The sequence below is a fragment of the Sylvia atricapilla genome, chromosome 2, assembly GCF_009819655.1.
Source record: "Sylvia atricapilla isolate bSylAtr1 chromosome 2, bSylAtr1.pri, whole genome shotgun sequence".
In the NCBI taxonomy this organism is placed as follows: domain Eukaryota; kingdom Metazoa; phylum Chordata; class Aves; order Passeriformes; family Sylviidae; genus Sylvia; species Sylvia atricapilla.
Genome location: NC_089141.1, coordinates 21,630,796 through 21,643,205, shown reverse-complemented (window position 1 = coordinate 21,643,205; position 12,410 = coordinate 21,630,796). Strand labels below are relative to the sequence as shown.

The following is a 12,410-nucleotide window of genomic DNA, read 5'->3' as shown; positions in this document are numbered from 1 at the left end:
GCAGTACTTTTCAAATAGATTTGAGTACTGTACAGGGAACCTAAATAGTTTCCTGAAAGACCTGTGCATGTGTGAAGGATGTAACTGTAACATGCTTGTTTCTTTATATTTTTTCTATACGTGTAGAAGCTTCCTTTCCTACAAAAAACCCAAATCATGTCCAGTTCAGTATCCTATACTTGCAGACCAAGTCAGTGGTCTGCTTTGGGCAGATAATGAAATTTAATGCTAATCTCTTGATTTTTTAATTTTTTTTTCCCCGAGACAGACAAGCTTGACTCTTGAGAAAAGTTACAGAGATGTCAACTTTAGTTCTCAGTGGACTGAAGTCCATATCACAAAAAAACCCATGACTACAGTCAATAAGAGTTGCCCTGTGGTTGTAAGTCCAGTGAAGAGTTGAACCAGCCACAGGTTGACTGTTCAACATGATCCCTCAGTTCAAAGCTGAGGGGGAGTGTTGAGCCTGTGTGGGACCCTCTCTTCTCCTGCTAAAAATGCTGCCCTGAAAATGGAGGGACTTCAAGCTTTAAGTGTGCCAGATAAGACTTTTTCACAAACATTAAATTCTCACACAAATCTTTTTGTTGTTGTTGTTGTTTTACACTGTCCATTTTGCTGAGAATGTACTTTGCCCAAGTTTCATGCCAGGTTGAATCTCAAAAGAGACCAGAAGATTTATGGGTACTCTCACAATGAATCATGTCTGAGATTCTTTTTTGGCTCCCATATTATTAGCATTAATAAACAGTGATTTCTTTCATTCACTTGTTGCTTTACTTCAGTTTGTATGCTTGATGACTGTGTTAGGAAGGAATTGAACCTGAGTGATGCTAATATAATTTATCCTATTCTTTGAATTTTGTTCCTAAATTTAGGATCTTAAAAAGAGAAGATTTACCATCGTACACTATCCCCTCACCCCCAATAACCTTGAGAGAAAATGTAAATAAAATTGACACATTCTTTACATTTTCTTGAATGGAATCTTGGTTTCACTTAATTTGATGATAGGTCACTAAACAGATTTTTTTTTTCATTAGTAGCAGAAGTCAGAAGGCCATGTAGCCTACAAGGCATCAACATAAGGCAATGAAAAAGTTTATGTAGCTCCTCTTGTTTGCATTTTCAGCAATACAGGATGCTCTTGTTACTGTAAAAGCAATTAGCATAGTAGAAGAAACATTTTTAATTTAGGACTGTTTAAGTTACCTATTTCTATATTTCTCAGTTTTGTGGTAGGTGTCGTTCTGGTTGGATATTTAAAAAGCAGAGTTAATAAATGTACCTCATTTACTTCCTCCTGAAAAGCACATGGCCTACCTCGAGCCTTTGTGAGGACTGACAGACTTAAAGCTTTGAGCCCAGTAAGCCTCCAGTGAGCCTATGCTGTGAAGTATTCACCTCTGCTTAGTGCGTGGAGTTAACTTTTATGTAAAAGTGAAAAAAACAAAGTGGTTTCCTGAATTGCATGCAGAGTTTTTCACTCCGCTGATGTCATACAGATGTATCAGATTTGGAGGGTATTACTTGATATGATATAATTTGAATCACCAATAAGCTGTTGATCTAAGTTAAACCACGAGGTGTAAACATGGAGGCTGGAACTGAAAACAAAGTGTATGGCCTGGAAACAATTTGGTCCAACAAATTACTATATCAAGTCTAAGGCTTGATTAATTTAAATCATGAATAAAAACAGTTATAAAACCTGTGGCAGAAATGTTGCCTCTAATTAAATACAGGCACTTCAAATGTTTAGAAAGGATCAATTAATGATTGTGAAAATAAAGTAACTGTAACAGTTCTACAGACTCTTGGACAACAGTTTCTGGCAAAAAATTACAGCTGACAAGAGGGTAGCTTGTCATCTTGAGCAGTTATACAACTTTTCAAATGCCAGTAGGCTAGAGAAGAGAAACAGAGACTTTTGACTTGGATTTAATCCTTTGCAGAGCCTGGGGACTAAACACTGCTAGAGGTCTGACCAATCAATGGTTTTTAAAATAGAAAATTTTCTCTCATACCTTGTGACCAGATTTTCCCGTGCTCTTTCCATGCTTTTTCAGCTGCCCCAGGCTCCTCAGTGCCACCCTTTCTTACTGGGCTCTCTCACTGCAGCACGTAGTGTGCCAGCAGGCACAGGGTGGTGCAGCTGGGAGATGAGGTAGACATTAGGCAAATAGTACGATTTTGTACCTAATAGTATCGCTTGAATTAAACATATCCTCGTGCAATCCATCCAGCAGCATTTAAAGGTCAAAAGCCCATCCTCATTACTCAATATCTGGGGCTTCTGCTTTGCGTTATTCATTGTCTGTGCAGATCTGGCAGACTGTTCCAGACCATCCTTGTGTAATGCTGGAAAAGTGCTAACAGCCACTGTCCAGTGAGTCTCTCTCTATTCAGACAACTGCAGACTTTAGGAAAGCTGAAACATTTGTTGCACAGCCTTAGATCTGTCAAAGTAAACCTTCTTCCCTGAAAACAGTGGAAGCTGCCATCCAGCAGACTCTGCTGAGTATGCTCAGGGCTGACCCACACAGGCTGGAGGATTGTCATAGGGAAATTTCTGCAGATGCTGCTGGAGGCATTGTTTGCTTGTAATTACCACAGGTTGAAAGCATACAGAAAACGAAAGGAGAATGACAACATCTGAAAAGAAATTGTGAGCATGTCTCAGAGAAAGAAACAGAGGCATCCCTGTAGTAGCCAGGAACTGGTCAGGCTCGGAAGCAATGAGCCTGAAAGCCTACTGGTGTTATATCTTCCTTATTTGAGAAAGCAACACTTGGTGTGGTAAATAAGTAAAGGTTCTCCAAAGATGAGTTCATTCTGATGAGTAAACTCTTCTCACCTGTAATCCCAGTAGTTAAAATGTTTTTATGGCTAGCTATGAAGAACTCCCTACTAGCAAAATATATATATATATTATTTTTATAATAAGTAAAGCATTTATTAATTTTAAAATTATTTTAGTAATTGATTTTAAGTTATATGTTTAGATTTATATATATATTGTTAAAGATTATTGTTAAAGTCTTAGTTAATCCTGCTGTACTCAAGCTGGCATTAGCTTTGGACACATGTTCTTATGTGGAAAGTCAGCACGTGAGAGGAACAAAGGGATCTCACTGTTCCTGCAAGGAGGCAGGAAGCCTGACTGGAATGGATTTGAGCACTGTAATCTAAGTGAACCTCTTATAACAGGAATTTGAAACTATGACAACCTGGTCCCTAAACCATATTCTGAACTGAGGAAGGAAGGTGCCCAACTCCTTTCAGTCTTCAGAATGCTTACTTTTTCCTCATCTGTGTGACAGCCGCTTCTGAACATTTTGGTAGTTAACAGTATGTGGTACTAGGTCTGCTTTGGGTTCTTTGATTCTTCAGTGCAGCCCATGGAGAGGTTTTCTGAACATTTTAGTCATTAAAGCCATTTATAGTTGAAAATATGAAAATGTTTTTCCTTTAAAAAAAAAAAAAGAAACCCTTCAGACTTGACCTGTTAGAGAGCTTACCTCTAACTTTTTCCAAAATGCATTTGAATGACAAACATAAATGGCAAAACTTTGTTTGTGACACGCATTTATTTTTTTCCCTAAGATGAATTAAAATACACTTAATTGAAAAAAAAAAAAAAAAAGAAAAGAAAAAAGAGAGAGAGATTTACTTTTTTGAAGCATGGAATCTTAGAAATCACTCCCTAATTATTTTGTGTCCAGCTGTATAACTTTCCTCTCTGAAGCATGTGCATAGCATGACATTTGAGAAATACTAGTACATTTAGTTTGTTTGTCACCTGTGCACTACATGTGAATGTGTAGGACTTTGTTTTGTCTTCCTTCAGATAGCTGTATTTATATATATACAGCAGTCCACCCACTTCCCCCACTGAACACCAGATATTTGACTGTTATGGAAACTCAAGTTTTTTTGTGTGCAAATCCCTAAACATACTCATTTCTTTTCTTTACAGCAGCATAAGAAAGAAGTGTTGAGAGCTGCTCTTAACCCTTTTGGAGGCCGAAGTCAAAAGGTAAAACCAAACACTAATATTTGTGTTTCTGAAGGTGTTGATATTGTAATTGTTTGGAAATGCTGTTTCCTTATCACATCTGAACTGAGATTTCCCACAGGAGAAAAGCAGGGATACAGGAATCAAAACATTATTAGACCTCTTTAAGAGCCACCAGTATATCTGGACATAAATTATACAGGTAAGTTACAACTGGTAAACTGCAATTATCTGTTTTACTTAATATGAAAACATTGGTGTTGAGAGTCAATGGGAATTTCAGTAGGATTTAATATTGCCAAGGATTTAATGATTTTTGTCTCACTATTACTTGATAGTTTTTATGATATATAAAGTTTTTTCAAATTACAGTAAAACAAATCCTGTAGCTCTTTTCTCAGGCAAGAATCCCTCAATGGGAGTTTTGCCTGAGTGAGAACTGAATGAGGTCTAAATAATTAGCAATTAAAATATTCAGTTATTGTGCTATTGAATATAACAAAGCACTGAAGGTATTAAAAATTGCTAATCTCCTTCTTATTAAAATGTTAACTGCTAAACATAATACAGTTTTGCATTTCTATCATTCATTTTTGCAGTTCATTAGTAGAGGTGAAATGTTTGTGACAAATAGTCATTTGAACTTCTAAGGGAATGACTTTCTCTTCCTGGCATTTTAGTTAATATTTCCGACTGAGTTAATTTACAAGCAGAAGTTTTTTTGCATGGATTTTAGTGAGAAACCTGATGGTGAGTAACTTCTCATGTGCCATTCAGGAGTATTTGCAGAAGGCGGCCAGTGGTAGGCTACTCCTCAGCAGGCCGGGCTGGGCAGTTTGGGTATCTCAATTTATATACATCAGTTTCTTGTAATGAACTCCAGTGATAGGTTAAGGGCTGTCCACAGCGTTTTCCAGGCAATTTTCAGTGAGACACTGGCATGGGAACAGTTCAGCAACAGGCTAAGGATCAAACCTGTGCACCCCTGGCCTGTTAATTAGCACATAAGCTCTGTATTACCATACTGGGGAATGTAAGGAGCAGACTGTGCTCTCATCCAGCTTCACAGGACGAAAGAATGAGTAAGATGCATCTCCTGTCTCCTTCTTTACATAGCAGCAGAGGAAGTGTGGGAAGGGAGAGTCATATTTGGTGGTAGAGAACAGAGTGGTAAGTGAAGGTGGTAACTGGTAGAGGAAGAAGATGAATTTATGGAAGGATTTGGTGACAGGTGAATTTCCCAGGGGAAGGCAACACCCTCAATCCTGTTTCTCCCATAGTCACTCCCTGGAGTTGATTTTGTTACTTATTATACCTAAAGGGTTTTGGGTTTATTTTTTTTTTTTCCTGATCTTTCCTTAGAGACATTTAGACCTAGGCATTTAATTGTGCCATATAACTGCTGGCAATTCAGGCCATGGTTCTGAAGGATTTGCACGTGTATTTCACATACAGCATTATGAGTAATCCTGTTGGAATACATGAGATTAATTGCAGGACATAAAGTTAGGCATGTATATTTGTCTTTGTAGTAAAAGAGATGTAGTTTAATTTATTTACTTTCAGGGTGGGGAATTATTTTTAAAAATACATAAATGCATAGGATTTTCCACTAATCTTGTAGCAATAAAAGAGGAGGTGGATGGTAGCAAAATAAGATTACTGCTTGTTCTCCAAAATCACATTTTTGTCAGGTTCTCAGCTGTAAAGTATGGGTAAGAATAGGCTGCTATCACTTTCCTTTTTACATGCACAGTTAAACCTCCAGCTAGAATGAGATGATCATATGATTTATTATAGAGGAGTGAACAGGACAGAAATCAAACAGGAAGGCATGTGTATTTGTGTGGACTCTTGTTTATAATTTCATCAGAATGGTGCACACCTCAGACATTTTATTTAGTGATAAGATATGCAAATTATCCTGGAGCCAGCAGCAATACCTTCACCTGGATGTCAAAACTGGCAGAGAGATTTTTAAACCAAAGCTGAATAACAACTTGTATTTTAAAGCAACTATTCCTAAGATATAGCTACCAACTACAGACAAGTAAGTGCAGAATTATTTCCTACTTTCCTTCATACCATTTTCCTTTCTCTCTTGTTTACCTCCATGGAGGAGCAAGGCTGCAAACTTACCTGTAAATACTAGGTGTAACTATGGGCAACAGTGCAGAGGAGCTATAAAGCTACGTGGAAGTTTGTGCAAAGCACAGGAATGCTGTTAGAAAATGGGGAGACCTATGGAAAGAGACATACTGGAGGAGATATCTTCTGTTTCTCCAGATGCCTACATCCCATCTTTATATCTATGAAGGGATGGGTAGCACAAACTCTTCATTTCAACTGCTTTCTCTGCATTTGGTTGTAGTTTTCTTGCATTTATGTACCTAAATCAGAATACGGTAGTGAAAACCTACAGTGATACAGTGGAACATTTGGATGGGAGCTTTGCCATGAGATTGAGAACTGAAATTCCTCAAAGCTGTAGATGTTTAGCTGCTGAGGTTTTGGTTTTGAGTGTACATGCAGTCATGAGAAAAAGGGTGTCAATGAATATGCAGCCTGGGATTTAAATATTGGATGTGTTTATTTTTTGAATCCTTGTTCAAGTCAGTGTGCACTGACTGTAAAGTGATTATCCTGTGTATTTTCCCTAGATTCCTCCTCTTTTCTCTGTGGATGTGTGCATATAACTATGTCCAAACATTTCCATCTGAAGTTTTCCTAGGACTTTCTTGGCTTGTTTTCTTCTTGTTGTTTTTAGTGTGTGTACCTAATTAACCAAAAAGCTATCTGCACTGAAAACATCTAACAAGGGGTGAAGTTCCTGATTAGAAAGGTATGACCTGTCTGTAAAATATAAGTCCTATGATACATTCTCATGGATCTGGGTACTCTTTGTGAAAGAGCAAAATACTCAAGGGTTACTGCTAATGTGTGGATTTGGGCCACTGCAGCAGAACATTTTGTTTACAACTAATTCTAGGACCTACTTTGGTATTGTGGATACTTAACTCCTACCCACTCAAAGAAACACTTCAAAATAATTAAAGTAAATGCATTACATTTATTTCAAGGTCTTCTTAAATAAGAAGCCAATTCTTCTGTTGAAAAATAAAAAAGAAACCTGAATTTTTGATTGTCATTTTTCCCATGGCTGATGAAGTTAAATCATTGAAAACTAGAAAAAAAAAACCCAGATGAAATCTGTCTTTTCAAGCTGAAGTCCAGGCAGTAGTGTATTGCCTCTCTGCAAAATGCTTACTGAGGTAGCACTGGAAGAAGAACAGTGGGTGTTGAGGTCTGTTCACCTTTAATGGACTGCTGTAAAAGACTGAAAGATTTGGACTTACTTGAGGGAATTTCACTGATAGGCCGCAGGAATTCTCCTGGTTTAGTCTTTCACCTGAATGGAATCACTTTAACCCTCTGTTGCAGTCCTGGTGCCATGGTTGCAGCTACCAACATTGACACTTGGCCAGTTGCCACAAGAATTAATCACTTGCTGCTGTATAGGGAATAATTGCCTAGATCTGATACCAATAACCTTGTCAGTCCTACCAAAACCTATGCATTCATATTTGATAAATGTTGATAACTGGAGTCTGTCATGCTCTTTCAACATCAAGCTTCACAGGAAATCTCTGCTTCCATGCAGAAGTCCTTACTTGCAGCTCCAGGAGGCAAAATTCAGCTTCTTTATTTTGTTGACACTACATTTGCTGGCTTTTTTCACTGCTGAATTTAATTCCAGGCATCCAGTAGCATTCCAGAGGGAGAGAGGACCAGCACTGCAGCCTGCACTGCTGTTTCTCTGCTTGGGATGAATAATAGCCCACTGAGCTAGTTAACTATTACACTGACTTTTTCCTGTTCCTCATGGTTGATTTGTGCCCAGGGGACATGGGTTAGCAGAGCCTGGCTGCCAACCCAAAGTTCAGTCTTGTGTGTGAATGTGTGTTTATGTTTACCTGAATGCATATCTGTTGTGATATCCAGCAGATATTCTAGCAAAACTAACAATGCCAGGCCACTGTGCCTGGATTTCTATATAAAAGGTATAAGTCAGAGGTAATGTTTTATTCTCCCTCCTTTACTGTTTTACATGTCAAAGGATTGGCCTCTTTAATCAACACACTGGTTTTCATGTTAAGTGCTTGAAGCATGGAGTTTCAAGATGCTAAAATTCTCCTTCTTAGATATGAATCATGGGTCTGTGATTCCTGTTGATTTGCCAGGGGCCATGACCTGATACCTCCTCTATGAAAACGATAACATTCCTCTTCACTCAGAGTGAAAAAAGTGGTGGCAAGAAGTATATGTTAGGAAAGTTTTTTGAGATTCAGAACAAGGTACTTAACCACCATTGGTTTTGATCAGATGCATGCCAGGGTCAAAGCAAAGAAGAGACTTTCTGTCATTTTCATTTTCTTCTTCATCTGAGCTACAGATCATCTGGTGGTATCTGGATGACGTGGCACACGTGACTCTTAGCACTTTTGCCACATGGAAGAAAATTTGACTTTAAATTCTTTGTTCTGTGCCAGTGACGCAGTTTACGTTCTTCAGAAAGAATAAATAGCAACTTTGCTGTCCAGATGTCACATGCAGGTGTCCAGACAGATTAAAGTACTGATCTTTAATATCTCTGGTGTTTGTTTTGGGAAAGTTAATTTTCTTCAGTGGATAGCTCAGAACAGTGACTTTTTTTTTTTTTTCTCCTGGCCGATTTCTATTCCATTGTCTTTAAAACTCAAAAGAGGCTCAGCTTCTCTGTTCTTCTGTAAAAGTAGAACATGGCTTGACAAGAATTAATTGTAAAAGAGAGGGCTGAATCCTCCATCTAGTGGTTCAAGATTTTAACTTTAAACGTTATTGTGTCCTGCGAAGTTCAGGAGATACATCTTTCACTGAGTAGTATGGTAAAATAATTTCTTTCTTCTCTTCTTCTCTCCCTCCATCCTTCTTTCCTTCTCTTTATTTCTCTTCTTGTCTCTTTCCCTATTTCTTTCTCTTTCCCTTTCTGTGTCAGTCTCTCCCTGTTTCTCTCCCTGTCCCCTGTTTGAGCAGATGGACATCTGGTTTCCTGTTAGACCTGAATCAAACATTTTTTTGGGGACACTGTGATGCTGCTGCTAAACACCTTTCATGTGCTTTTGTTGTTCATTTAGTAAACCTTCCAGTCAAAGCCAATCTTAAGTTATGCAGTAGTTTGATGAGCAGAGTAGCATTCCTGCGTAGCTTCCTGCATAACTCAGTGCTTTCAGCAGTGTGGGTCATTAAAAAACCAACCCCTATTCCTCGTGTACCACGAGTGAAATGGCAGACAACAAAATGAGAGACAGCAAGAAGTCAGCAGCCGTGGAGGCTGGACCAGTTCTGTGCCAAAAAGATGAGATAGACCATTTTGACTCTGAAAAACAGCTTGAGGCCATTTTAGTCATTCCCTTTGGCGCTGTGAAATCAAACTTGTATCATTCTTACTGATATTAATAGGACTTGGGGGATTATACGAGTCTCTATGTCTTCCAAAGGCATATCTTCAGGAAGGAGAGAGAATTCATGAAAGTAGGCAGAGGCTCTTTTGAGAGAAAAGGAGCTGAAAACTTGAATTTTTTCTGTCGAGAAATCAATAATGAGAAAAGAAAAAGAAAGAAGCGAGAAATGTTGCTCCTTAGTCACTTATAGAGCATTTTAATTGCGTAAGTTTTTATAAATCTGAATTGTGGTCATTTGCTGCAGAACTTTGATCGGAAACTTGTTCCCTCCACTGAATTAAAATACCTTTACAATCAGGTTTATAGGCACATTTAGATGTTTGGGGTTTTTTAATGAGATGGGACTGCCCCAGGATCTCAGTATCTCTGTCCAAGTATTCTCTTGTAAGTTATGTTTTAACAGTTTGATTGGTGTGTGGCTAAAACATAATGTTCCAATCTCACCTCCCTGGCTGGGCTATAAACATGAGATGCACTGTTTCCACATAAACTTTAAGCTTCCTTGAGATTCCAGAGGCCACGAGACTGAATCACTCTCAGGTTATCGCCTTCACCAAGACTGGAGACTTTTATCGTTACTTCAGAAGTTATCAAAAGAAAGCATCTTTCTCTTTGCCAAGGCATTATGCTGCAGCAGAGACATTCATTTAGGGGTTACCGAACCTCTCTAGATCTTGGGAAAAAAGATTTTTACCTATGCAAACTCTTCATGTTTGAGAAACAGCTTTTCTTTGGTTATTTTGCAATTAGTTTTAAAAAATATTCATCCTCCCACTATTCTTCATTATAATTGGTGACTCTGAGCAGAGAGATGTGTGGAGTCAACACTGCAATGTGAAAAACCTAGTTCTTACCCAGACTGTTCCAAAAAAGCAAGCCCACCATCCTCTTAGGCTCTTTAGAAAAATGTGGAACTTTTTTCCCCAAACAGTAGTCTGGGTAGGAGAGCTGCACAGATTTTTGTAAAATGCCTGCATCCATCTATCTCTCAGGAAGATCTGCTTCCTATAGTTTGGTGAGCTGCCTGTGGATTTTTGAGGAGAGTTGAGAGTTGCTTGTGTATGTACACTGAACATCCATGGTCTGCAGGTGATCCTGTCATCTCTAACCCTCGGGCTGTGCTTTAGTAAAATAGGTTATTGTTCAGTTACCCAAGCTTTGTTTATGTCCCTACTGAGAGGCAGAAGCAGGTGAGAAGTAACTTGAATATGCCCTCTCCTGGTGTTGTATTATGTGCTGTTTTCATTCTCCAGTTAGAGTTTCCATAATCTAGCCTTGAAATTATGAGTTGTTTAAGTTTTTCAGATCCTCAGAGTCATTCTGTAGTGTTTTAAGATGCTGGATTTTGTATTCAAGAAGTGGCATGACCTCTTCTTCTCTCTTCTTGGATACAAAATCTCATCAATTTTCTAAAGAATAAATGTGCCTGTAAATAATTTCCATCTCATAATGAAATCCATGTTTATCTGAATATTGATGTCTTAAACAGCAAAAGGAAGAAGATACTGGAAGCAGGTATTTTTTCACTTGGAAAACATGTATCTTTTCTTTCTTCTTATGTAGCAATTAACAGTTTTACGTAGTAGTTAAACTTGTATTTACATTTTCAGATCACATTTTTTGGAACGTTGAGAGGGAAAAACAGTTAAAAAATCACACTTCTCCTTTAGAAACCTTTCCTTTAGCATCTGGTAAAATGGGTGTTAGGGTTAGTTTGGCATATTGTAGGAAAAATACATATAAGCCTTGAGCTTAAATTTTCAAACCGGTACAGTCAAAGCTATGTACAGTTGATCTGAGTATAAGTTGTAGAATTATAAAGTTTAGCCTTTAAATAAAATCTTACTTCTCTTTTGACAGTCAAGTAACTGTAAAAATGGTGGGTTTTTTTAAAAAACAAAAAGCATGATTTAGCAGAAGTTTTTTCTGCTTTTTTGTTCAATTTTCTAACCAGAAATGTTTTTTCTTGAAGTCCTGCCAATGGCAAAAATAAGGAGGGAATGTGTGGACTCATGCAGAGTGCTCACTAGGGCATAATAAAAAAAAAAAAGGAAAAAAGAAAACCCCTAAACTATGTCTGAGGAAATGTCACATTTCTCTGATACAAATGAAATGCAGAACTCTATTCTTACTGCTTTGAAAAAAAATCAAATGAAATAACCTCTCCATTTACAGGACAATTTCCGTGTTCCCTTTCTTACTGGAAATCAAACAGCTTTGTTTTTCAGCACTTCTGCACACTTGGTCCCTTGTGCACACACACAAAACCCCCTAAATCTATGCATCCTAGGGAATCAAAGATTTTTGGAAGGTATATTTTTCATAGGTAGTTATAAATATGTATTAAAAAATTCCCACTGCATGAATTTCGTAAGGGGATGATATGTGAAATCACAAAGGAAAATGTTACGGCAAAAAGTACTGAAGTAAACTCAAATTTAGATCTTCACATTAGGAAGACTGACTGAAGTAACAACATTTCATAGATGCTAAAACCTTTAGCAGAGCTGTTGAAGTAGAACTGGGTTTCAGTCTGAGACTTTGCTTTTGACCTCTTGCTGGTATGGAGTTCTAAGAAAACGTTGGTGTCATCTTCAGTTGCCTCTAGAATCTCTTCACTTGTGGAAGATGTCTGCTTGTGAAATATAACTAGAAATCTTCATTTGTTTGTACAAATTCAGGATATTAATTCTTAACACATCTTTCAATGAGATAAAAAGATCATAGTAACTCCTACAGGAAATACTCAAGTGGATGATCCCTGAAACAAGGAACAAATTATTTCTTTTACTTTATTTTGTTTTATTTTAATTTGTTTTTTTTTTATTTTTTATTTTTTAATAGGAAGGCCTTGAGGAATGTCTGTGAGCTTTTGGGGGCTTTCAGGCTTC

The 12,410-nt window shown here is 37.7% G+C and overlaps 1 long non-coding RNA gene across 3 annotated transcripts in view; it reads left to right on the top strand.

The window, feature by feature from the left end:
- LOC136375449 (uncharacterized) overlaps window positions 1-12,410 on the top strand; it is a 411,577-nt gene that overhangs the window by 53,423 nt on the left and 345,744 nt on the right. For all 3 annotated transcript variants that reach the window (XR_010746077.1, XR_010746078.1, XR_010746079.1), the window contains exon 2: window positions 3,980-4,039. This is a non-coding gene — a long non-coding RNA (uncharacterized lncRNA). The remainder of the gene's footprint in view (window positions 1-3,979; window positions 4,040-12,410) is intronic.